General features: G+C 47.4%; 1 protein-coding gene across 1 annotated transcript in view; it reads left to right on the top strand.

The window, feature by feature from the left end:
• Positions 1 to 23,334, top strand: part of OAF (out at first homolog) — an 85,956-nt gene that overhangs the window by 13,276 nt on the left and 49,346 nt on the right. The gene's annotated exons all lie outside the window — the stretch shown is intronic.

The raw sequence follows: 23,334 nt of genomic DNA, 5'->3' as shown, positions 1-23,334 counted from the left end.
TTTTTTTTTTAGCTAACAAAAGGAAAGTTGTGCAAAAAATACCATGTGCCACTGTTACATTATGCGCTCCGGCCGCACCTGCTGGCCGTGAGCGCCTGGTCCCCTTACCAGCTGCTGCCGTCACTCACTTGGTGCTTCTCCTGCCCCCGCCTCTGCCTCTCTGCTCCGGCGCACGCGCCGAAGCTTTGAGACTTAAAGGGCCAGTGCACTCATTAGTGTAATTCACCTGTGGCTCATTGATAAATTCTTTACCCCCTCACTTCCCTGCCGGATCTTTGTTTCCTTGAGCCTGAGAGAAAGCATTCCTGTTATTGCCTTGCTGTGTATCTGATCCTTTGCTCCTTGCCGCATGCCTACTGACCATTTTATACGTTCCTGACTATGCTACTGGGCCGCCTGCCCTGACCTTCTCCTATCCTGACTATGAACTGTCTTATCCCTCCTGTGCCTTGCATCTCCTCAGCTGCCTGTGTGGTTGAGCCGTGCCAGGGGTAGCGACCTGGGTGCCACCTGCCGCAGCAAGTCCATCCTGCTTTGCTGCGGGCTCTGGTGAAAACCAGCGGCACCTTAGACTCTGCTCCCTGGTACGGTCCGAGTAATCTGCCACACAGGTCCAGCGGATCAACATCCACCGGGGTTCCTGTCTTCTGAAACGTGAGTGTTACAGTGAGATCCGACCATGGATCCCTCTGAGGTACCCCTGCCTGAAGTCGCGGATCTTCCCTCGTTGTGGTACATCAGTCACAGCAGTTGGCCCGATAGGCCAGCAACTTTCTCAACTTTCTGCTATGATGCAACAGCTTTTGGCCTTGCAACAGCAGGAGGTACCGCAACCTGGCCCACTCCCACCACTGGTTCCCGCAGTGTCTTCTGGCTCCCAGCCACGTCTGCCATTACCTTTCAAGTATGATGGGGAATCCAAGTCATGCAGAGGCTTCGTTACACAGTGCTCCATGCACTTGGAGCTCATGTATGAACAGTTTCCGACGGAAAGTGCTAAGGTGGCGTTTGTCATTAGTCTACTGTCCAGAGAAGCCCTGGCCTGGGCTACACCCCTTTGGGACCGTGGTGATCCGGTATGCTCCAATTTGTCAGCCTTCTTAACAGAATTTCGCAGTGTCTTTGAGGAACCCACACGTGCCTCTTCTGCTGAGACGGCTTTGCTGAATCTCTGTCAAGGCAATTCTTCTGTTGGTGACTACGCGGTTCAATTCCGCATGCTTGCCTCTGAACTTGCATGGAATGATGAGGCCTTGTGTGCCACATTCAAAAAAGGACTGTCAAGCAGGATTAAAGATGCCCTCGCAGCACGTGATCCTCCATCCTCTTTGACTGAACTTATCCACTTGGCTGCGTTTTGCTGAGAGACAGAAGGAATTGTGCTTAGAGAGAGAGCCTGCCTGAACACGGAGTTATCCTCGCCTAGCACGCATGTTTCAACGTCCACCTCTTCAGTTTTTGGCACCTCTTGTCGGCGAGAGGCTATGCAAGTGGATTGTTCTCGTCTTACGCAACAGGAGAGGTCATGATGACGCAGTGAGAATTTGTGCTTGTATTGTGCTAGCCCGGAACACTTCCTCAAGGACTGTACAGTTCGCCCACAACGTCCGGAAAACTCCAGCACATAGTGTACATGGGAGAGGCGGCCTTGTGTCTGAATACTACCTCTCCACGCTTAACTATTTCTGTACAAGTCTTCGCTTCAGCCAAGTCTTCCTTCAGCACTACAGCATTTTTGGATTCTGGATCAGCAGGTGACTTTATTGATGCTTCCTTGGTCCACAAGTATCATCCTTCCCTTACTCGGCTTGCCAAGCCCTTGTTCATCTCCTCTGCTAATGGACAAAATCTGGACTGTATGGTTCACTTCCGTACAGAATCTCTCGTCATGCAAGAGGGAGTATTGCATAAAGAAAAGATTGTATTCTATGTTCTGCCACACTGTACTTCAGAGATTCTTCTTGGCCTTCCTTGGCTGCAACACCATTCTCCGTAACTGGATTGGAGAACTGGAGAGATTATTCATTGGGGACAATCCTGTCAAAATCTTTGCCTCCAATCAGTCCAGTCAAACTGGCCTTCCACCATCTTACCAAGATTTCTCTGACGTTTTCTGCAAGAAACAGGTTGAGTCTCTGCCTCCACATCGTCCTTACGACTGCCCTATAGATCTTCTGCATGGTACCACACCTCCTCGTGGAAGGATATACCCTCTATCGGTTCCTGAGACCAAAGCCATGGCTGAGTATATCCAGGAGAATCTCCAAAAGGGATTTATCCGTAAGTCCTCTTCTGCTGGAACTGGTTTTCTTCTTTGTCGGATAGAAGGATGGCTCACTCCGTCCATGCATTGACCAAAGGGGACTTAATAAAATCATGGTCAAGAACCGTTACCCTCTACCTCTCATCTCAGAACTTTTTGACTGTCTATGTGGTGCCCAGGTCTTCTCCAAGTTGTACCTACGTGGAGGGTATAACCTCATTTGTATCCGCATGGGAGATGAATGGAAAATGGCCTTCAATACTCGGACATTTTGAGTATCTCTTAATGCCTTTTGGTCTATGCAATGCTCCATCCGTTTTTCAATAGTTTGTCAATGTTATCTTCTGTGATCTTCTCTACACCTGTGTTGTCGTATACCTAGATGACATCCTGACCTTCTCTTCCAACTTAGAGGAGCATTGTACTCATGTTCGTCTGGTTCTTCAGCGACTACAGAAGAATCATCTCAACGACAAACTGGAGAAATGCCTGTTCGAGAAATATAGTCTTCCGTTTCTTGGCTACATTGTTTGTCACCAGGGCCTGCAGATGGATCCAGATAAATTGTCTGCAGTATTGGATAGGCCTCGTCCTTCGGGCCTACGTGCTATTCAACTCTTTCTGGGATTCGCAAACTATTATCGTCAATTTATCCCACATTTTTCATCCTTGGTTGCTCCAATTGTGGCTCTATCTAAGAAGACATCTAATCCTAAATCTTGGCCTCAGGAGGCTGAAGAGGCCTTCTCCTGTTTAAAGTCTGTGTTTGCCTTTGCTCCTGTGCTTACCAGACCTGATCCGGAGAGGCCCTTTGCTTTGGAGGTTGATGCCTAATCTACTGTAGCGGGTGCCGTTCTTACTCAGAAAAATGCAAAGGGCAAGACTGTTACTTGTGGGTTCTTCTCCAAGACCTTCTCTCCTGCTGAGAGGAATTACTCCATTGGAGATCGTGAACTCTTCGCTATCAAGCTAGCTTTGGAGGAATGGCATGTGAACCCCCGCCAGGCAAGGTGGTCACTGTTCTTTTCTAGGTTCAACTTCTTCATTCACTTCCGTCCAGCAGACAAGAACATCAGGGCTGATGCTCTCTCCAGGTCCTCTGACGTCATTGGTTTGGACTCCAGGCCTAGGCATATTATTCCTCCTGACCGTTTGATTCTTGCTTCTCCTGCCAAGATTCAGCAAGTTCCTCTGGGAAAATCCTTTGTGCCCGCCAGATTGAGACGCAAGTTCCTGAAATGGGGTAATTCTTCCTTGACAGCAGGACATACTGGAATACGCAAGACTCTACTTCTTATCTCCTGGCACTACTGCTGGCCCCATCTTGAACGTGATGTTTGTTTGTTCCTGTGAAACTTGTTCCCGTGACAAAACTCCTTGACAGAGACCTGCAGGACTCTTAAAGCCTTACCTATTCCAGAGACTCCCTGGTCCCATATCGCTACCATCTCATAATAACACAGTCATCTAGGTCGTTGTAGATCGATTTTCAAAGGTGGCTCATTTCATTCCTCTACCAGGTCTTCCTTCTGCCCCGCAGCTGGCGAAGTACTTCTTGTTACATGTCTTTCATTTACATGGTCGTTTACATGGTCTTCCTCATCATTTCGGATCGAGGTGTGCAATTTGTCTCTGGCGAGTTCTTTGTAACTGTCTGGACATCAATCTGGAATTCTCCCCGATTAGGTTGACCTCCCCGGGCTGAATTCTCATATAATCTTAAGGATTTCGAGTCCACGAGGTCGTCCCCGTTTTTTGTTGTCTACGGACTCCATTTCTGTCCTCACCTTCTTCTCCCAGTTACCTCCGGTGTGCCTGCTGTTGATGAGCTGGTCCGTGACTTCTCTACCATCTGGCAACAGACTCGACAGTCCTTCTCTCCTGATGACATGGGGTGGCTTTCATCCAAGTTCATCCTTCAAGATCTCTTGTTACAAGCTTGGTCCTTGCTACCTTGGTCCCTTCCAGATTCTACAAAAAAATCAACCCTGTCTCCTACAAACTCTGTCTACCTGCTAAGTTACGTATTCCCAATTCCTACCACGTCTCTCTTCTCAAGCCTCTTGTCATAAACCGGTTTTCTCAGAAGAATCTTGTCCCCACACCTGTCTCCGGCTCTTCTGTTATCTTCAAGGTTAAATAGATTCTTGCTACAAAAACTGTGAGAGGTAAATCATTTTTTTTTTGGTCGACTGGGAGGGTTATGGTCCTGAAGAATGATCTTGGGATCCTGAGGAGAATATCCTGGACCATTACCTTCTCAGGAGTTTTCTGATTCGTAAAAGGAGGGGGGACCAAAGGGGGGGGTACTGTTACGTTATGCGCTCCGGTCGCACACGCTGTCCGTGAGCGCATGGTCCCGTTACCTGCTGCTGCCGGCAGGGCTGGGACTCGCATAGCGGTACAAGCCCGCATGCAGCCCCAGTCCGTCACTCACTTGGTGCTTTTCCTGCCCTCGCCTCTGCCTCTCTGCTGTGGCTCGCGTGTCCCCGTCCCCTAGGGTGCGCGCGCCTCGTAGCTTTAAGATTTAAAGGGCCAGTGCACTAATTAGAGTAATTCACCTGTGGCTCATTGATAAATTCCTCCACCCTCCTCACTTCCCTGACGGATCTTTGTTGCCTTGAGCCTGAGAGAAAGCATTCCTGTTTTGCCCTGCCCTGACCTTCTGCTATCCTGACTATGGGCTGTCTTATCCCTCCTGTGCCTGGCATCTCCTCAGCCGCCTGTGTGGTTGAGCCGTGCCAGGGGTAGCGACCTGGGTGCCGCCTGCTGCAGCAAGTCATTCCCGCTTTGCTGCGGGCTCTGGTGAAAACTAGCGGTACCTTAGTCTCCGCTCCATGGTATTATCCGAGTCATCTCCCACACAGGTCCAGTGGATCCACATCCCCTGGGGTTCCTGTCTTCTGAAACGTGAGTGTTACAGCCACCAATACCACCAAGTATTTATGCGATGCAAAGACCTCTAAAATGTGGAAGGGAACAACGTATGGTCCATTGTAATAGGTATGGGTAAAAACTTCCCCTGTAAGGACCTACTCTCGCACTATTAATTCCCTTCTTTTTCAATTGTTACTCGTGCTAAAAGGGCAGCCCAACACAGGAACCTCTCCCTATTTCCAACTAAGGCCCCTTTCACACTACACAATTACTCTGTTTTCGAAATTCTGTCAGAAAATCAGCAGTAAATCGGCAGTTACAAAATTCTATACGGCCGTTAGAAAATCCCATTATTTTATGACGGAAGATAGTAACGGGAGAAATAGTTCATGAACTATTTCTCCCGTTACTATCATCCGTCACAAAATAATGTCCGTTAAAAAAAAAAACAGGTTAAAACGGCTGTTAGAAAAATCCCGTGGACTATAATGGGATTTTCTAATGGCCGTAAAGGATTTTGTAACGGCTTTTTACTGCCGATTTTCGGACGGAATTTTGAAAACGGAGTAATTGTGTAGTGTGAAAGGGGCCTAAAAACCATGGGAAATGGCAGTGTTTTTAGGTGGAAACAGGGAGAGGTCACTGTGTGGGGCCGCCCTTTTTAGGACGAGTAACACTTGTTATCTAGGGAATTAATATTGCAAGGGTAGTGCATGCACTATTTCTCCAGTTCATTCGCCCGTCACAAAATAACGGCCGTTATTAATAACGGCGATAACTGTTTCAAACGGCTATTAGAAAAATCCCATAGACTATAATGGGATTTTCTAATAGCCGTTAGTGATTTTGTACTGGCCGTATAACTGCCGATTTCCCCTCTTTTTATAACGGGCATTCATAACGGGTGCATTTTTATAGTGTTAAAGCACCCTTAAGTGACACTGGTTGGGAAACACAGAGTTTGTTATCTAACTTAGTGTTTCCCAACCAGTGTGCTTCCAGCTGTTGCAAACTCCAACTCCCAGCATGCTCTGATAGACCGTACATGCTGGGAGTTGTAGTTTTGCAACAGCTGGAGGCACAATGGTTGTGAAACACTAAGTTAAATAACAAACTCTGTGTTTTGCAACCAGTGTGCCTCCAGCTTTTGCATAACTACAACCCCAGCATGCACGGACAGCCAAAGGGTATGCTGGGAGTAGTAGTTTTGAAACAGCTGGAGGTTTGCCATCCCCCTCCAGCCCATGTGAATGTACAGGGTACATTCACACAGGCAGGGGTTTGGAGTGAGTTTCTCGCAGCAAGTTTGAGATGCAGCAAATTTTCCACTGCAGCTCAAACTCCCAGTGGGAAACACACTGTAAACCCCACCCGTGTGAATGTACAAACTACACTACACAACACTACACAAAATAAAAAGTTAAACACTACATATACATATACCCATGCACAGTTACACCCCCCCCCCCCAATAAAAAAATGAAAAACATTTGGTACGGCACTGTTTCCAAAACGGAGCCTCCAGCTGTTGCAAAACAACAACTCCCAGTATTGCCGGACAGCCATTGACTGTCCAGGCATGCTGGGAGTATTGCAACAGCTGGAGGCACCCTGTTTGGGAAACACTGCCGTAGGGTAATTTTGGTATCGGAAGCAAGTGTAATTCTTGCATCCGAGTCCGTCCCTATGCAAATCCCTTCAAATGCGCATGGCGCTCTCTCACTTCGGAGCCCTATCGTATTTCAAGGCATCAGTTTAGGGCCACATATGGGGTATTTCCATAATAGGGGGCTTTCTCAAGAGGTAAAAGGAAAAAAGACCCACAAAATTTGTAACGCAATTTACCCTGAATACGAAAATACCCATTATGTGGGTGTAAAGTGCCCTGCCGGAGCACAGCAGGGCTCAGGAGTGAGAGCACACTATGTAAATTTGAGGCCTAAATTGGTGATTTAACCCCTTAACGACGCAGGACGTATATTTACGTCCTGCGCCGGCTCCCGCTATATGAAGCGGGATCGCGCCGCGATCCCGCATCATATCGCGTCGGTCCCGGCGCTAATCAACGCCCGGGACCCGCGGCTAATACCACACATCGCCGATCGCGGCGATGTGCGGTATTAACCCTTTAGAAGCGGCAGTCAAAGCTGATCGCCGCTTCTAAAGTGAAACTGAAAGTATCCCGGCTGCTCAGTCAGGTGAAATCGCGGCGTCCCGAACAGCTGATCGGACACCGGGAGGGCTCTTACCTGCCTCCTCGGTGTCCGATCGACAAATGACTGCTCCGTGCCTGAGATCCAGGCAGGAGCAGTCAAGCGCCGATAATGCTGATCACAGGCGTGTTAATACACGCCTGTGATCAGGATGAGCGATCAGTGTGTGCAGTGTTATAGGTCCCTATGGGACCTATAACACTGCAAAAAAAAAGTAAAAAAAAAGTGTTAATAAAGGTCATTTAACCCCTTCCCTAATAAAAGTTTGAATCACCCCCCTTTTCCCATAAAAAAAATAAAAGTGTAAAAAAATAAATAAATAAACATATGTGGTATCGCCGCGTGCATAAATGTCCGAACTATAAAAATATATCATTAATTAAGCCGTAAGGTCAATGGCGTACGCGCAAAAAAATCCCAAAGTCCAAAAAAGCGTTTTTTGGTCACTTTTTATAACATTAAAAAATGATTAAAAAGTGATCAAAAAGTCCGATCAAAACAAAAATCATACCGATAAAAACTTCAGATCATGGCGCAAAAAATGAGACCTCATATCGCCCCGTACGTGGAAAAATAAAAAAGTTATAGGGGTCAGAAAATTTTTCCCAGAAGTGCGACAAAATCAAACCTATATAAGTAGGGTATCATTTTAACCGTATGGACCTACAGAATAATGATAAGATGTAATTTTCACCGAAATATGCACTGCGTAGAAACGGAAGCCCCCAAAAGTTACAAAATGGCGGTTTTTTTCAGATTTTGTCGCACAATGATTTTTTTTTCCGTTTCGCCGTGCATTTTTGGGTAAAATGACTAATGTCAGTGCAAAGTAGAATTGGCGATGCAAAAAATAAGCCATAATATGGATTTTTAGGTGGAAAATTGAAAGGGTTATGATTTTTAAAAGGTAAGGAGGAAAAAACGAAAGTGCGAAAACGGAAAAACCCTGAGTCCTTAAGGGGTTAAAGGGGTTGTTGATTTTACAGCGGTTCTGACATAAACGCAAAAAAATAAATGCCCACATGTTTCCCCATTTTGGAAACTACACACCTCACGGAACATAACAAGGGGTATAGTGAGCATTAACACCCCACAGGTATTTGACTAAAATCCTGGTGTTACCCTAAATTTTTCATTTTCACAAGGGAAAATTAAAAAAAAGACCCCAAAATGTATAACCCCATATCTTTTGAGTGAGAACATACCCCATATGTGGATATAAAGTGCTCTGCGGGCGCACTAGAAATGCTCAGAAGAGAAGGAGTGCCATTGGGCTTTGGAGAGAAAATTTGTCCGGAATTTGAAGGCCTCATGTGTTTACATAGCCCCCATGGTGCCAGAACAATGGACCCCATTTTGGAAACTACACCCCTCACGTAATGTAATAAGGGGTACAGTGAGCATTTTGGGCTACAGTGACCCCATTTTGGAAACTACCCCATTTTGGAAACTACACCCCTCACAGAATTGAATAAGGTCGGCAGTGAACATTTACACCCCACAGGTGTCTGATTTTTGGAACAGTGGTCCATGAAAATTAAAAATAAAATTTTTCATTTGCACAGCCCAGAATGTTCCAAAGATCTGTTAAAGGGGTTCTCCGGTGCCTACACATATTTTCCCCTATCCAAAGGATAGGGGATAAGATGCCTGATCGCGGGAGTCCCGCCGCTGGGGACCCCTGGGATCATGCACGCGGCACTCCGTTTGTAATCAGTCCCCAGAGCGTGTTCGCTCTGGGTCTGATTACAGGCGACCACCAGGCAGGCGGCGTGTGACGTCACGCCTCCGCCCCCGTGTGACTTCACGCTCCGCCCCTCAATGCAAGCCTACTGGAGGGGGCGTGACAGCTATCTCGCCCCCTCCCGTCGGCTTACATTGAGGGGCGGAGGCGTGACGTTACACAGGGGCGGAGGTGTGATGTCACACGCCGCTGGCCCAGTGGTCGCCTGTAATCAGACCCGGAGCGAACATGCTCCGGGGACTGATTACAAACGGGGTGCCGCGTGCATGATCCCGGGGGTCCCCAGCAGCGGGACTCCCGCGATCAGGCATCTATTCCCCTATCCTTTGAATAGGGGAAAAGATGTGTAAGCACCGGAGAACCCCTTTAAACGCCAGTGGAGTGTAAATGCTCACTGCACCCCTTACTAAATTCTGCTCTCTGCTTATGTCCCCACTGGGGGGGGGCTGGGATTCGCATCGCAGGACGCATCAGCATGTGAATACCCGCCCGTCACTCACCACTCTCATCTTCAGCCTCTCCATGTCCTCGCAGCCGCGGCGTGCGTGCCCCCGCCTCCTAGGGTGCGCGCACGCCGGAGCTCTTTCACTTAAAGGGCCAGTGTTCAATTAATCAAGTGTCTACACCTGTCCTCTGTCCTTAAATATCAGCTCCTCCCTTGATTCCCTGCCGGATCTTTGGTTACCTTGGGCCATAGTGAAAGTCTTTGTCACTGTTACCTTGTACCTGTTCCTTGCTACCTTACCTACCTTGCACCTGTGTTACCTGCCCTGACCTACTGCCATCTTGCCAGGTCCTGCCAGTCTCATTCTGTGCCATGCCACCTCCCAGCTACCTGTGTGGATGAGTCGTGCCAGGGGTAGCGACCTGGAGGCTTCCCTAGATGTTAATATTATCTCTCCTCTCTTGACCACCCCGGTTCAAGTATTTTCCTCTGCCAAGACGTCTTTCATCGCTTCTGCTCTTTTGGACTCCGGTTCCGCTGACAACTTCATTGGTGCCTCCCAGGTCCATAAACACGGTCTTCCAGTGTTTCGTCTTGCCAAGCCCTTCTACATCTCTTCTGTAAATGGACAAAAACTGAACTGTAAGGTGAAATTTCACACGGAACCGCTCGTCATTCAAGTAGGAAATTTGCATAATGGAAAAAAATGTAGTTCTATGTGCTACCATATTGTACTTTGGAACTTCTTCTTGGTCTTCCTTGGCTTCAACGTCATTCTCCACAACTTAACTGAAAATCTGGTGAAATCACTTGTTGGGGACAATATTGCAAAGATCACTGTCTTGTTCCCCTTGTGATATCTTCTCTGCATGTTAAACTCAGATGTAAAGTCTTGAATTGAGGACATTCTTCCTTGCCAGTTGGTCACCTTAGAAGACGGAAGACTCCACGACAGAAGTTTGCAAGTTCCTTACAGCCTATGCCTATTCCAGAAACCCCCTGGTCTTATGTAGTGGGAAACTCTCTGAATTCCAAAGAAGAGGGGGAGACCAAAAGGGGTGGGGGGGTGGGGAATTGTAACACCGGCCGTGAGTGCTCTCTGCTCATGTCCCCGCTGCCGGCGGGGCTGGGATTCGCATTGTGGGACGCGCCCACATGCAAATCCCAGCCCGTCACTCACCTCTCTCATCATCCGCCTCTCCGTGTCTTCGCACCCCTAGCGCCTGTGCCTCAGCCTCCTAGGGTGCGTGCGCCAGAGCTCTTTCACTTAAAGGGCCAGTGCTCAATTAATCAAGTGTCTACACCTGTCCCCTGTCCTTAAATATCATTTTTTCCCTAGATCCCCTGCCAGATCTTTGGTTACCTTGGGCCATAGTGAAAGTCTGTGTTCCTGTTACCTTGTACCTGTTCTTTGCTACCTTACTTCCCCTGCACCTGTGTTACCTGTCCTGACCTACTGCCATCTTGCCATATCCTGCCAGTCTCCTTGTGTTCCACGCTACCTCCCAGCTACCTGTGTGAACGAGTCGTGCCAGGGGTAGCAACCTGGGTGCCGCCTGTCGCAGCAAGGCCAGCGGCACCTTAGACTCCGCTCCCTGGCAAGGCTCACATGATCCTCACAGGACCAGAGGAGCCACCACCTGCGGTGTCCCTTACAATGGGGTAGTTTCCAAAATGGGGTCACATGGGGTTGAATTGTAAAAAAAAAAAAAAGCATTTTTGGGAAAAAAAATTCCATCTACAAATCCGACTTTAACGAAAAGTTGTCAAGCACCTGTGGGGTTTTAAGGCTCACTGTACCCCTTGTTATGTTCCTTGAGGGGTGTAGTTTCCAAAATACTATGCCATGTGTTTTTTTGTTTTTGTTTTTTGTTTGTTTTTTACTGTTCTGGCACCATAGGGGCTTCCTAAATGTGACATGCCCCCCAAAAACAATTTCAGCTAAATTTGCTTTCCAAAAGCCAAATGTGACTCCTTCTCTTCTGAACCTTCTAGAGCACCCACAGAGCACTTTACATCCACATATGATGTATTTCCTTACTAAAGAGAAAGTGGGTTACAAATTTAGGGGGGATTTCTCTCCTTTTACCCCTTGTAAACATTTTAAAAATGGCTCTACAAGAACATGCGAGTGTAAAAAAATGAAGATTTACTTTGCTGCTATTCCTGTGAAACACCTAAAGGGTTAAAGGACATCTGCAGCGTTACAAACACTTATCCCCTATCCTCAAGATAGGGAGTAGGTGTTTGATCGCGGGGGGTCCAAACGCTGGGACCCCCTGTGATCTCCTGTACGGGGCGCGGCTCTCCCATGCAGGGGGCGTGCCAGCCGCAGCATGACGTTGCGGCTGGCACGCCTCCTCCATACATCTCTATGGGAGAGGCAGGAGGCAGCATTCGTGCCTCCCCGCATCCCCCATAGAACTGTATGGGGACAGGGAGGAGACAGGACGTCACCGTCGACCTCTAGGTCGACGATACGCACCTTAGCACTCACCATGAGCGCTTAAGGCGGCGCCCCGTTAGGGAGATTGGGGGGGGGTCCCAGCGGTCGGACCCCCCGCGATCAAACACTTATCCCCTATCCTGTGGATAGGGGATAAGTGTAATGCCGCTGCAGTTGTCCTTTAACAAACTTTCTGAATGTCATTTTGAATACTTTTAGGGCTACTTTGAGAGCTTGAATACTTTGAGGCTTTCATAATGGGGTAATTTATGGGGTATTTCTCACAGAAAGGCCCCTCAAATCCACTTCAAACTTAACTTGTCCCTGAGAAATTAAGATTTTGAATTTTTCATGAAAATTTCTAAAATTGCTGCTGTACTTTGAAGCCCTCTAAAGTCTTCAAAAAGTAAAAACATGTCAACTTTATAATGCCAACATAAAGTAGAGATATTGTATTTGTGAATCAAGATATAAGTTGTTTGGAATATCCATTTTCCTTACAAGCAGAAAATCTCAAAGTTAGAAAAATAAAAATTTTTCAACATTTTCATGAAATTTTGGGATTTTTCACCAAGAAAGGATGCAGGTAACAACGAAAATTTACCTCTATGTGAAAGTAGAATATGTCATGAAAAAACAATCTTGGAATAAGAATAAAAGGTATAAGCATCTCAGAGTTATTAATGTATAAAGGGGTTAGTCCTTAAAGGGATTATCCACCATGAGGTGATTTTAGTACGTACCTGGCAGGCAGTGATGGACATGCTTAGGAAGGATCTGCGCTTGTCTTGGGGATAAATGGCTATTTTGTGAGATTACCACTGTGGCTAGCTTTTTGTGAACTGGTATTTCCTTTTTGAATTTTCTTTTCTTGACTACAAATCCCATAATTCCATTTTCCTCTCTCCCGCACATCAGCCACCCCACCCATTGAAACATAAATGAGCCCCATCCATTCAAAAGACCTAGGATTTTCAATCAGGGTGCCTACAGCTGTTGCATTAGTTGCAGATTGATCCCTCTCTCCCACCAATGGATTGCTCCACCCATTGAAGCAGACAAGGGTGACGTCAACTTGTGCTCCGAGTCCACCTTCTATTTACTTTATAATAAACTGTAGTGATCAATAAAATAGCTGAACTGTTTCTTTATCCACCTGTGCATTATACATTTTACAGTGCTGGGAAAGAAGAGCCATGTTGGATATGGTGCGTAGATTGCATTAAGGAAAGTTGTCTGCACCCATGAGAAAAAAACGTTTATGACATGCAGATTACAGGCATCGCTATTAGAATCCCTGCTGCATAGTGTCTGGATGTGGCAGATTTTTTAATGTCATTTTTATTTTATTTTATTTGAATTTATTTTTATTTTTTGATTACCCTTTGCCAGGGGAGATACCACCTGTTCCTGCCTCTCAGGGCCCCCCTGACTGTGAAAGTGTGAATGTTTAATTTAATCAGTTAAGGTTCATTGTTATCGCTCCAAGCTGTTTCAGGTAATATGACGTCGACAACCATTGGGCCTCAGACTTACATTGATTTTTTTAAATTTTAATTTAAGATTTATATTAGAATCCCAAGTTTAATGTCCCGGCGTTTAGTTTAAACTAATACCGTATGACCACAAAACCCAATCTAACAAGGAGCACAGAGGTGGCAGCAGCATGAGGACACCATATAGTTACTGAATGACAAAGCCTGGAGTTGGCGGCAGCATGAGGAGACCATAGGGCCTCACAATCCCTAAGATTAAAAGATGAATTTTCAAATTTAAATTGAAGATTTATGGTAGTTAGTGCTACCATAAAATTTTTTAGGTAAGGTATTAGGCCCAGCAGCATCAGTAAACCATATAGTGGCTGAATGATACAGCCTGGAGCTGGCGGCAGTATGAGGAGACAATAGGGCTTCACAATCCCTAAGATTAAAAGATGAATTTTCAAATTTAAATTGAAGATTTATAGTAGCTAGTGCTACCATAAAAAAATGTAGGTAATGTTCCAGGCCCAGCAGCATCAGTAAACCATATAGTGGCTGAGTGACACAGCCTGGAGCTTGCGGCAGCATGAGTAGAACATATAGTGGCTGAATGACACAGCGTGGAGTGGCGGCAACATGAGGAGACCATATAGTAGCTGAAAGGCACAGCCTGGAGTTGGTGCAGCATGAGGAGAACATATAGTGGTTGAATGGCACAGCCTGGAGTTGGCGGCAGATGAGGAGACAATATAGTGGCTGAATGACACAGCCTGGAGGTGGCAGAAGCATGAGGAGACCATATGGTGGCAGAAAGAGACAACCTGGAGGTGGGAGCAGCAGCATCAGGAGTCCTGAAAGTGACCCAGTGACAGAGTGGTGTGGTGGGTGGCAATATCAGTACCCGGTGACGAAGGTGGGTGAAAAAAGGTCTGATGCAGAGAAATGTTTGTAACTGGGGAGCAGTGCCTTAAATCTGTTTGGCACTATCCATATTTGTGAAGTGTTGGTGTGGCACCATGGTCAATCTACTCTCATGCATCAGGCATTGGTGGGTGGAAATCCTGGCTGATCTATGTCTGATTCATCTTCACAAAAGTCAGTCTCTCCACATTTTTCATGGACAGAAACATTCTCCTCGGGGTGACTAAGACCCCCGCCGCATTAAACACCTGCTCTGACGGCACACTACTGGCCGGGCAGGACAGCTTTTCCAGGCAAAACTCTGCTAGTTGCGGCCACAAATCAAGTTTGGCTGCCCAGATGTCCAGCGGATCTTCAAGGTGTGTTGGCATGGAAATGTCAAGGTATGCCACCACCTGCTGGTTCAGGTCCTGCTCCAGGTCTACCTGCTGCTGATGAGTTGCTTCAATATGCGGGTGAAGAAAGGTACTCATCAGTGACTGTAGACTCAGGCTGTTGCTGATGGAGCTGGTACTGCTTCTGCCACCCCAACCCTCCCCTGCAGCCATGGCAGGGGAAGGTGAGCGCAGAGGCCCCCTGAGTCTCACCTGCGAGAGGATGGACGATGGTGCCGGTAGGCATCGGCCAACTGACTACGTATGATCTCTCTGTAGTAGCTCCCCACGTCGGCGCTGTCGTGCACTTTGGTACACACCGACAGGCTCAAGGACTGGCCGACCTTCTCTTCCAAAAAATTGTACAGAGCTGGTACTTCCTTCTTTGCAAAGAAATGACGGCTTGGGACTCTCCACCTCGGCTCGTCACAAGCCATCAGTTCTTTGAAAGGTGCAGAGTCCACCACTTGAAAAGGGAAGGATTGCAGCACCAGCAACTTGGACAGGAGCGCATACTGTTGTCTCTTGGGCATGGCTTCGCCGATGGATTGCTGGTGGAATGACTGACTAAACATAGGAGGAGCAGGAGCATCTGGAGAGACAGAAGGAGGGTATGACACACGAGGGAGTGGCGTGCCACTGGGTGATGCAGCAGGTTGGACCACCACATCGGAGCAACGGTTCTCCCAGGCTGCTTTATGGTGGTGCAGCATATGTTGATGCAGGGCCGTGGTGCCAACATTGGGACCCTGGCCACACTTCCCCTTCTGCCGACACATCTTGCATGTGGCTATGTTAGCCTCCTCCAGATGCTTGATGAAAAACTGCCACACCGCCAAGTAGCTGATTTTCCCACCAACTGTCTGCACTTATTGGCTGCTACTGCTGCCGTCTCCAGGAACCCCTGTTCCACAACCTCCCGGGAAGGTATGCTTCCGCAAAGCAGGTGGTCTCCCCCGGGCACGTTTGGCTCCAGAATTTTCGTTTCTGCCACCATGTTAGCTGCCAACCATGCTACCACCTTGCTGGCTCAGCTGCTGCCTCACGGGCAACCTGCAACCTTCTTCTCCTAATGATGAAGCCTCTTCTGCACCCGGCTCCCAATTGTGATCGGCTTCATCATCATCAACAAGTGTTTGCACGTCACCAATGTCCTCTTTAGGTTGCTCAACAGTGTCTGCTTCAGGACCCTGAACACTGGCAACACCACCTCCCATGTCACTCTCCTCATCACTGCCCACCTAACGAAGGAAGCGGTGGATGTCTCCTCTGCTTCCTGGCTGAGCAGTAGCTGCTGACTGTCCTCTATTAGATCGTCCTCACTGAATAGTGGAGCTGAGCCCACAGCATAAGATACTTCTTTAAGGGAGGGAACAACATAGGACAGAGGCAATGGGAGGACAGGGACTGCTCCCGGGCCATTCCAACTGATGGTTGTGTCTGAGGAACCAACAGCCTGTTGACTGGGGGTATCAGATGTCACTTGTGATGAAGTGGATGACCGTTTTAGCCAATCGATGACGGCAGATGGGTTGATGGTCAAGACACGACCGCTAGCTGATACCGGAGATCAGGCCTCTCGCTGCAACTCCTGCTGTCACTCGCCCCTAGTCTGTTGCAACGTTTGCCTGCGCCTGATGAATTTAGGCCTCTGACACTCCTCTGTGCACATCCTGGCACTTCTCTGCCTGACATACTTAGTGCGTATATGAGGGTATTACAATACACTCCACTACGCTTAACAGTATTTGTCTAGAACAGCAGCAGGTGTGTACTTTCACAGTATCTAGGCCCTTGAGAGTTTAACAGGTACAAAATAGTACGCCACTTAGATGTAGGTATGTGGTATGCAGTTATGAGGGCAGAAAAATGCACTACAGTATGCTTTAAAAAGTATGTTGGGTACAACATCAGCCGGTGAGTACTTTTGCCTGGCCTTTCACAGTATCTAGGCCCTTGACAGATTAACAGGTGCAAAATAGTACACTACTTAGATGTATGTGGTATGCACTTATGAGGGCAGAAAAATGCGGTACAGTACGCTTAAAAAAGTATTTCGGTACAACAACAGCCAGTGAGTACTTTTGCCTGGTCGTTCACAGTATCTAGGCCCTTGGCAGATTAACAGGTAAAAAATAGTACAGTACTTAGATGTAGGTATGCACTTATGAGGGCAGAAAAATGTGCTACAGTACGCTTAAATAAGCATTTGTGCAAAACACCAGCAGTACACAACAGTGCTGCAGCACACAGTGGCTGTGTACTAAACCCAAAATTGCACTCTCTTACAGACTTTTAGGAATGGATTTGTTGTGGAACAAAGACACAGAGTTGCACTAAAAACGTATTCCTCCCTCCTCTGCTAACGTTTCTCCGGCTGAGCCAGCTTGTTTAAATGTATGAGGCAACACACAGCTCTCTGCCCCTCTCTGTAATACAATGCTGTAGACAGTGACTGGGAGGTTAATCGATGCACTAAAAATAATTTTCTGTGAAAAACGCACTGCTCTCTTCCCACCAGAACGCTGATGTGACTAGCAGGTGAAACACTGCTGGAAAAAGCTTTTCTGTGTAACACACATCGCTGTCTGTCCTATCTCTCTGCAGTGAAAGGATGAAGTAACTAGCCGGAATATGGCTGCCAATTATATAGGGGTGTGACATCACAGAGGTGACTGGCTGCTGATAGGCTGCATCCTGCATGTGATTCAGCGTCTTCCTACCTACCCTTGTTCCCGCCTTCCCAGGATTCCTTGCCCCATGTCATCACATGTAGATCCACCATTTTAGATGCCCTGGAGCCTGGACGGCACTAAATGGAGTTTAATGAAGCGATTCGCCTGATAGAATCGCGGCGATATTCACATTCATTGCGAATCTTAATTTTCTTGAAATTCGTAACAAATTCGGATTCGTCAGATTCGATTCGCTTATCTCTATTTATTATATACATTTTGTATGATATCATATATTTTTGCTAAGATATACTCACATTGACCTTGTTATGTTGCTAACATTATTGCACTCTTATTTACTTGGATGAAAATATATACTTTACTTTAGTATGATCAATTATTTGAATAAAATGATATCTTTTAATATGAAATCGACCTATAATGCTGTATCTTTTTGGTTATTATTTATGAAGTTGGGAAAAAGTTAGAATACATAAGGTGAATCAATTAGTAGAAAATGGTAAGGTTAAAAGTTTGGGAGAATTTATCAAGTTATTATAGTCTTGGTGATGAGTTTAGATTTGGGTATTTGCAGATCCGTTTGTGTACAATAAGTAATATTTATGAAGTTGCACTGACAGGATTTGTATAGAACTTATTAACTTTTTTTTTTTTTTGGTCTATAATTTTGGATATGAACGTTGTCTGATGTTATATGAACCCACTCCTATCTGATGGAAGAGCATGTGCCTCATATGCTACAGGAAGAGTCATGTGCTGTACGTCACCCTATTTGTATCAATGCTTGAGTAACAGTAATATACCGTATTTTTCGCCCTATAGGACGTACCGGCGTATAAGACACACCCTATTTTTAGGTGCAAAATCTAAAAAATTAGAGATTTTGAACCCAATAGTGGTCTTCAACCTGCGGACCTCCAGATGTTGCAAAACTACAACTCCCAGCATGCCCGGACAGCCTTTAGCTGTCCGGGCATGCTGGGAGTTGTAGTTTTGTAACATCTGGAGGTCCGCAGATTGAAGACCACTGCATAGGAGGTAATACTCACGTGTCCCCACCGCTCCGGACCCGTCACCGCTGCCCTGGATGTCGCTCCGAAACGTCTCTGCTGCCGGCCGGGTATCCTCGCTCTCCGTTGCTGTCATCACGTCGTTACACACGCCGACGCACGTACGCGACGACGTGATGACGAGGAAGTAGAGCGCCGGCCATACAGGGGATCCCTGAACGGAGAAGACACGAGGAGGCAGGTAAGGCCCCTCCTGGTGTCCTGTAAGCACTAACCCGGCTATTCAGTCGGGCTGTTCAGGACCGCCGCGGTGAAATCGCGGCGGTCCAGAACAGCCCGACTGAACAGCCAGGTTAGTGTCACTTTCCCTTCAGACGCGGCGGTCAGCTTTGATCGCCGCATCTGAAGGGTTAATACAGGGCATCACCGCGATCGGTCATGTCCTGTATTAGCCGCGGGTCCCGGCCGTTGATGGCCGCAGGGACCGTCGCGATAGGGGTGTATTCGCCGTATAAGGCGCACCGACTTTTTTCCCCCCAGTTTTGGGGAAGAAAAAGTGCGTCTTATACGGCGAAAAATACGGTACCTGCTGTACATATGAGTATATTCTCTGTGAATACAGTATCTTACACCTCTCACATTTTTCTAAATATTTTATTCCATCTTTTTATGTGACAACACTGAAGAAATGACCCTCTGCTACAATGTAAAGTAGTGAGTGCACAGCCTGCATAACAGTGTTTAAAGGGGTACTCCAAGGGAAAACATTTTTTTAAATCAACTGGTGCCAAAAAGTTTCACAGATTTGTAAATTACTTCTATTTAAAAAATGTAATCCTTCCAGTACTTATCAGCTACTGTATGCTTCAGAGGAAGTTGTATGGTTCTTTTCTGTCTGACCACCAGAGTGCTCTCTGCTGACACCTCTGTCCAATTTAGGAACTGTCCGGAGCAAGAACAGATCCCCATAGCAAAATTCTCCTGCTCTGGACAGTTCCTGACATGGACAGAGGAGTCAGCAGAGAGCACTGTGGTCAGACAGAAAAGAACCATACCACTTCCTCTGGAGCATACAGTAGCTGATAAGTACTGGAAGGATTACATTTTTTAAATAGAAGTAATTTACAAATCTGTTAAACAGGTCCCTGACGAAGAGAGGAATCCCCTGTAGAAACGCGTTGTCCTGCACATCCCGAACCTGTGTAACGAATATTGCCCGTGTATACTACTGGTGCATTGGAAATAAAAAGTTAACATAGTATTCCTGCAAAAATTGCCTTTTTCATCCCAGTGAAGCGCAGTATAACCAGTCGGATTTTGGGTCCATCCCCTGCCACGGATGCCCGCAACCCACTCCAGCCTGCATCCTGACTGCCTGCCAGCAGTGCTGACAATCAGCAACTCCTGGAACCTCGCCGCATCTGCCTGCATCCTGACTGCCTGCCTGTGGTGCGAACATTCAGCGGCTCCCAGAACCTCACCGCATCTGCCTGAATCCTGACTGCCTGCCAGCGGTGCGAACATCCAGCAGCCCCCAGTACCTCGCTGCCCATCCAGCATCCCGATCGCCTGCCAGCGGTGCGAACATCCAGCAGCCCCCAGTACCTCGCTGCCCATCCAGCATCCCGATCGCCTGCCAGCGGTGCCGACAGCAAGTGGCCCCCGGAACCCTGCCGCACACCAGTTTTGAGCGCATCTCAGAGTTGTGCCTGTACTGTAGCACAACTCAAAAGGAGGGCAGCATTTTTTTATTTTATTTATTTTGCAACCACCCTTGTTTTACAAAGGTAATGACACTATCAAGGTGCCACCTCTGCATTTTCTTTTATCTAATATCTAATAGCATATCTAATAGCAAGATAGATATCTACAGGTAACTCCAAGCACAGGGGGGAATCTAATGGCGCTGACCAGGAATCAGTTCAGAGGAGCCAAAGTAAAATCCAATTTGTTTATTTTGGACCAAGATGCAACAAGTGTCGCTGGGCATGTGTAGCTAAACGCATTACATCTTGGTCCTAAATAAACGACAGTGGTCCCTCAACATACGATGGTAATCCGTTCCATCGTTTGTTGAAACCATCGCATGTTGAGGGATCCGTGCAATGTAAAGTATAGGACAGTGGTCTACAACCTGCGGACCTCCAGATGTTGCAAAACTACAACACCCAGCATGCCCGGACAGCCGTTGGCTGTCTGGGCATGCTGGGAGTTGTGGTTTTGCAACATCTGGAGGTCCGCAGGTTGAAGACCACTGTTAGGGAAAATTGTACTCACCTGTCCCCGCCGCTGCGGACTGTCACCGCTCGTCACCGCTGCCCGGGATGTCACCGTCCTCTGCTTCCCCGACATCCTCGCTTTCCGTCGCCGCCATCACGTCGCTACGCACGCAGCTCCTATTGGATGACGGGACGGCGTGCGCAGCGACGTGATAACGTTGACGGAGAGCGCCGACGATACAGGGAATCCCGAAGAGGGCGGTCCGGAGCCCCGAGGACAGGTAAGTGATCGTCAGCAGACCACACGGGGCACCGTAAACGGCTATCCGGTGGCAGCTGAAGCAGTCTGCGCTGCCGGATAGCCATTTATGCGATGGCCCCGACATACAAAAGTATCGTATGTTGATGCTGCCTTCAACATGCCTCTGAGAGGCCATCGCATGTTGAAATTATCGTATGTCGGGGTCATCGTAGGTCGAGGGCTCACTGTAATTGGATTTTACTTTGGCTCCTCTGAACTGATTCCTGGTCAGCACCTTTAGATTCCCACCTGTGCTTGGAGTTACCTGTATATCTACAGACAGGACCCTGCGTTACCCACGCTCATTCCATTGTTGTGTATGGGGCTACACAACCATTTGTGATAAGCAACGTTCCTCGTCTCTTTACCCGTTTACTGGTGGTTCTTTACCATTGGAGTGCCTTTTCTCTCTATTACATAGCTAATAGCAAGTCAATTCAAGTGGGTGAAAAGCATCATAAGTCCCAGCAAGGCCACAGGGCTCGGTGTTACACTGCATCCCTTCTACTCTGCTCTGTACTGCGAGTATTGTACCATCTGCTCCTGCTTCAATAAAAAGACAGTTATCCGTAACCTGGCATCAGTCTGTTTTATTGCCCCGCGCCTGGCCCAGGGGAAACTGTCTCCACCTCGAACTGTGTAGGTTAACGGTGCCCTGGCAAGTATATGTTGCACCCATGTGTCACCACATATTCGCACTGTGGATTTTCAGAGTGGAATCTGGCAGAAAAATTCAGCTAGGAAATTCTGCTACACGAAGGTAACATTGTGGTGAATGGAATTTCAACAGTCCCATTCACATAGCAGATTTTCTACTGTGTAAATTCTGCATTCCAGATTCTGCAGAAAGAATGAACTTGTCAATTCTTTTTTGCGGAATCTGGAATTTGCGTCTTGATTGCAGGAAATTCTGCATAAATTCAGGACAAATTTCAGCCCACCTTCTGCACAGAATCCACAAATCTGCGTTGTGTGTTTTTTTTTTTTTATTGGATCTTGTTCTATGAAAGGTATGTGCTATTGTACCCAGCAGGAAAAAGAAAAAAAAAGAGCAAATCCTGACGGAATGTTTTGGGGGTGTACTCATACGTGGGGAGATTTATCAAAACCTGTGTAGATGAAAAGTGAAGCAGTTGTCCATAGCAACCAGATTGTTTATTTCATAAAAAAGAAAAGAAAAAAAAAAAACATGGCGTCTATGTCAGAAGATTGCAATGATTTAAGCAAACACCAGAAAGAATAATGGCTGTGTGAACATGCGCGAGCGTAGATTCCATTCTAGCGCCCGCCACCACAATACTTCGGCCGTAGGACCGCGCAGCACTGCGCCGTCACCATTGATGGCTATGCAGTGTTTGGGGACTTTTGCGCAAAGAATGAACATGTTCTTTCTTTGCGCGTAACGATTTCACACTAATGTTTATGTTCACAGCGCGTAATTCCGTTAGCGGAATTCCTCAGGAATTACTCAGGAGTGTGAACATACCCTTACTGTGGTGGCGCACATGTCATGTGTAGAAGGGGTAGACTCAAGACCAGGCTGACAGGAAAGAGCTCCCAATGGGGAAGATTTCAGAAGCCTTGTGTGAAGAACCAGTGGAGCAGTTGCCCATATCAACCAATAAGGCTTTACAGTGACCCCCCCGACCTACGATGGCCCCGACATATGATCATTTCAACATACGATGGACTCTCAGAGGCCCTCGCATGTTGAAGGCAGCATCAACATACGATGCTTTTGTATGTCAGGGCCATCGCATAAACGGCTATCTGGCAGCGCAGACTGCTTCAGCCACCGCCGGATAGCCGTTTACGGACCGTGTGGTCCGCTTACGATCACTTACCTGTCCTCGGGGCTCTGGCTTGTCCTCTTCGGGATCCCCTGCATCATCGTCATCACGTCGCTGCGCACGCTGTTCCATCATCCAATCAGAGTGGCGTGCGTAACAACGTGATGGCGGCGACGGAGAGTGAGGATGCCGGGGAGGCAGAGGCCTTGCCGGAGCGTTGGAGACGCAGCAAAAGCGATGGAGGGCGACATCCAGGGCAGCAGTGACGGTCCGGAGCGGCGGGGGACACGTGAGTATAACCTCCATTACCAGTGGTCTTCAACCTGCGGACCGCCAGATGTTCAAAAACTACAACTCCCAGCATGCCCGGACAGCCGTTGGCTGTCCGGGCATGCTGGGTGTTGTAGTTTTGCAACATCTGGAGGTCTGCAGGTTGTAGACCACTGTCCTATACTTTACATTGCACGGATCCCTCAACATATGATGGTCCATTTGGAACGGATTACCATCGTATGTTGAGGGACCACTGTACTTCTAAAAGGGCATCTGAAAAT

The sequence above is a fragment of the Hyla sarda genome, chromosome 10 (genome assembly GCF_029499605.1).
Source record: "Hyla sarda isolate aHylSar1 chromosome 10, aHylSar1.hap1, whole genome shotgun sequence".
Taxonomy (NCBI): Eukaryota; Metazoa; Chordata; class Amphibia; order Anura; family Hylidae; genus Hyla; species Hyla sarda.
Note: the sequence above shows the minus strand (reverse complement) of the source record. Positions and strands in the feature narration are given on the sequence as shown.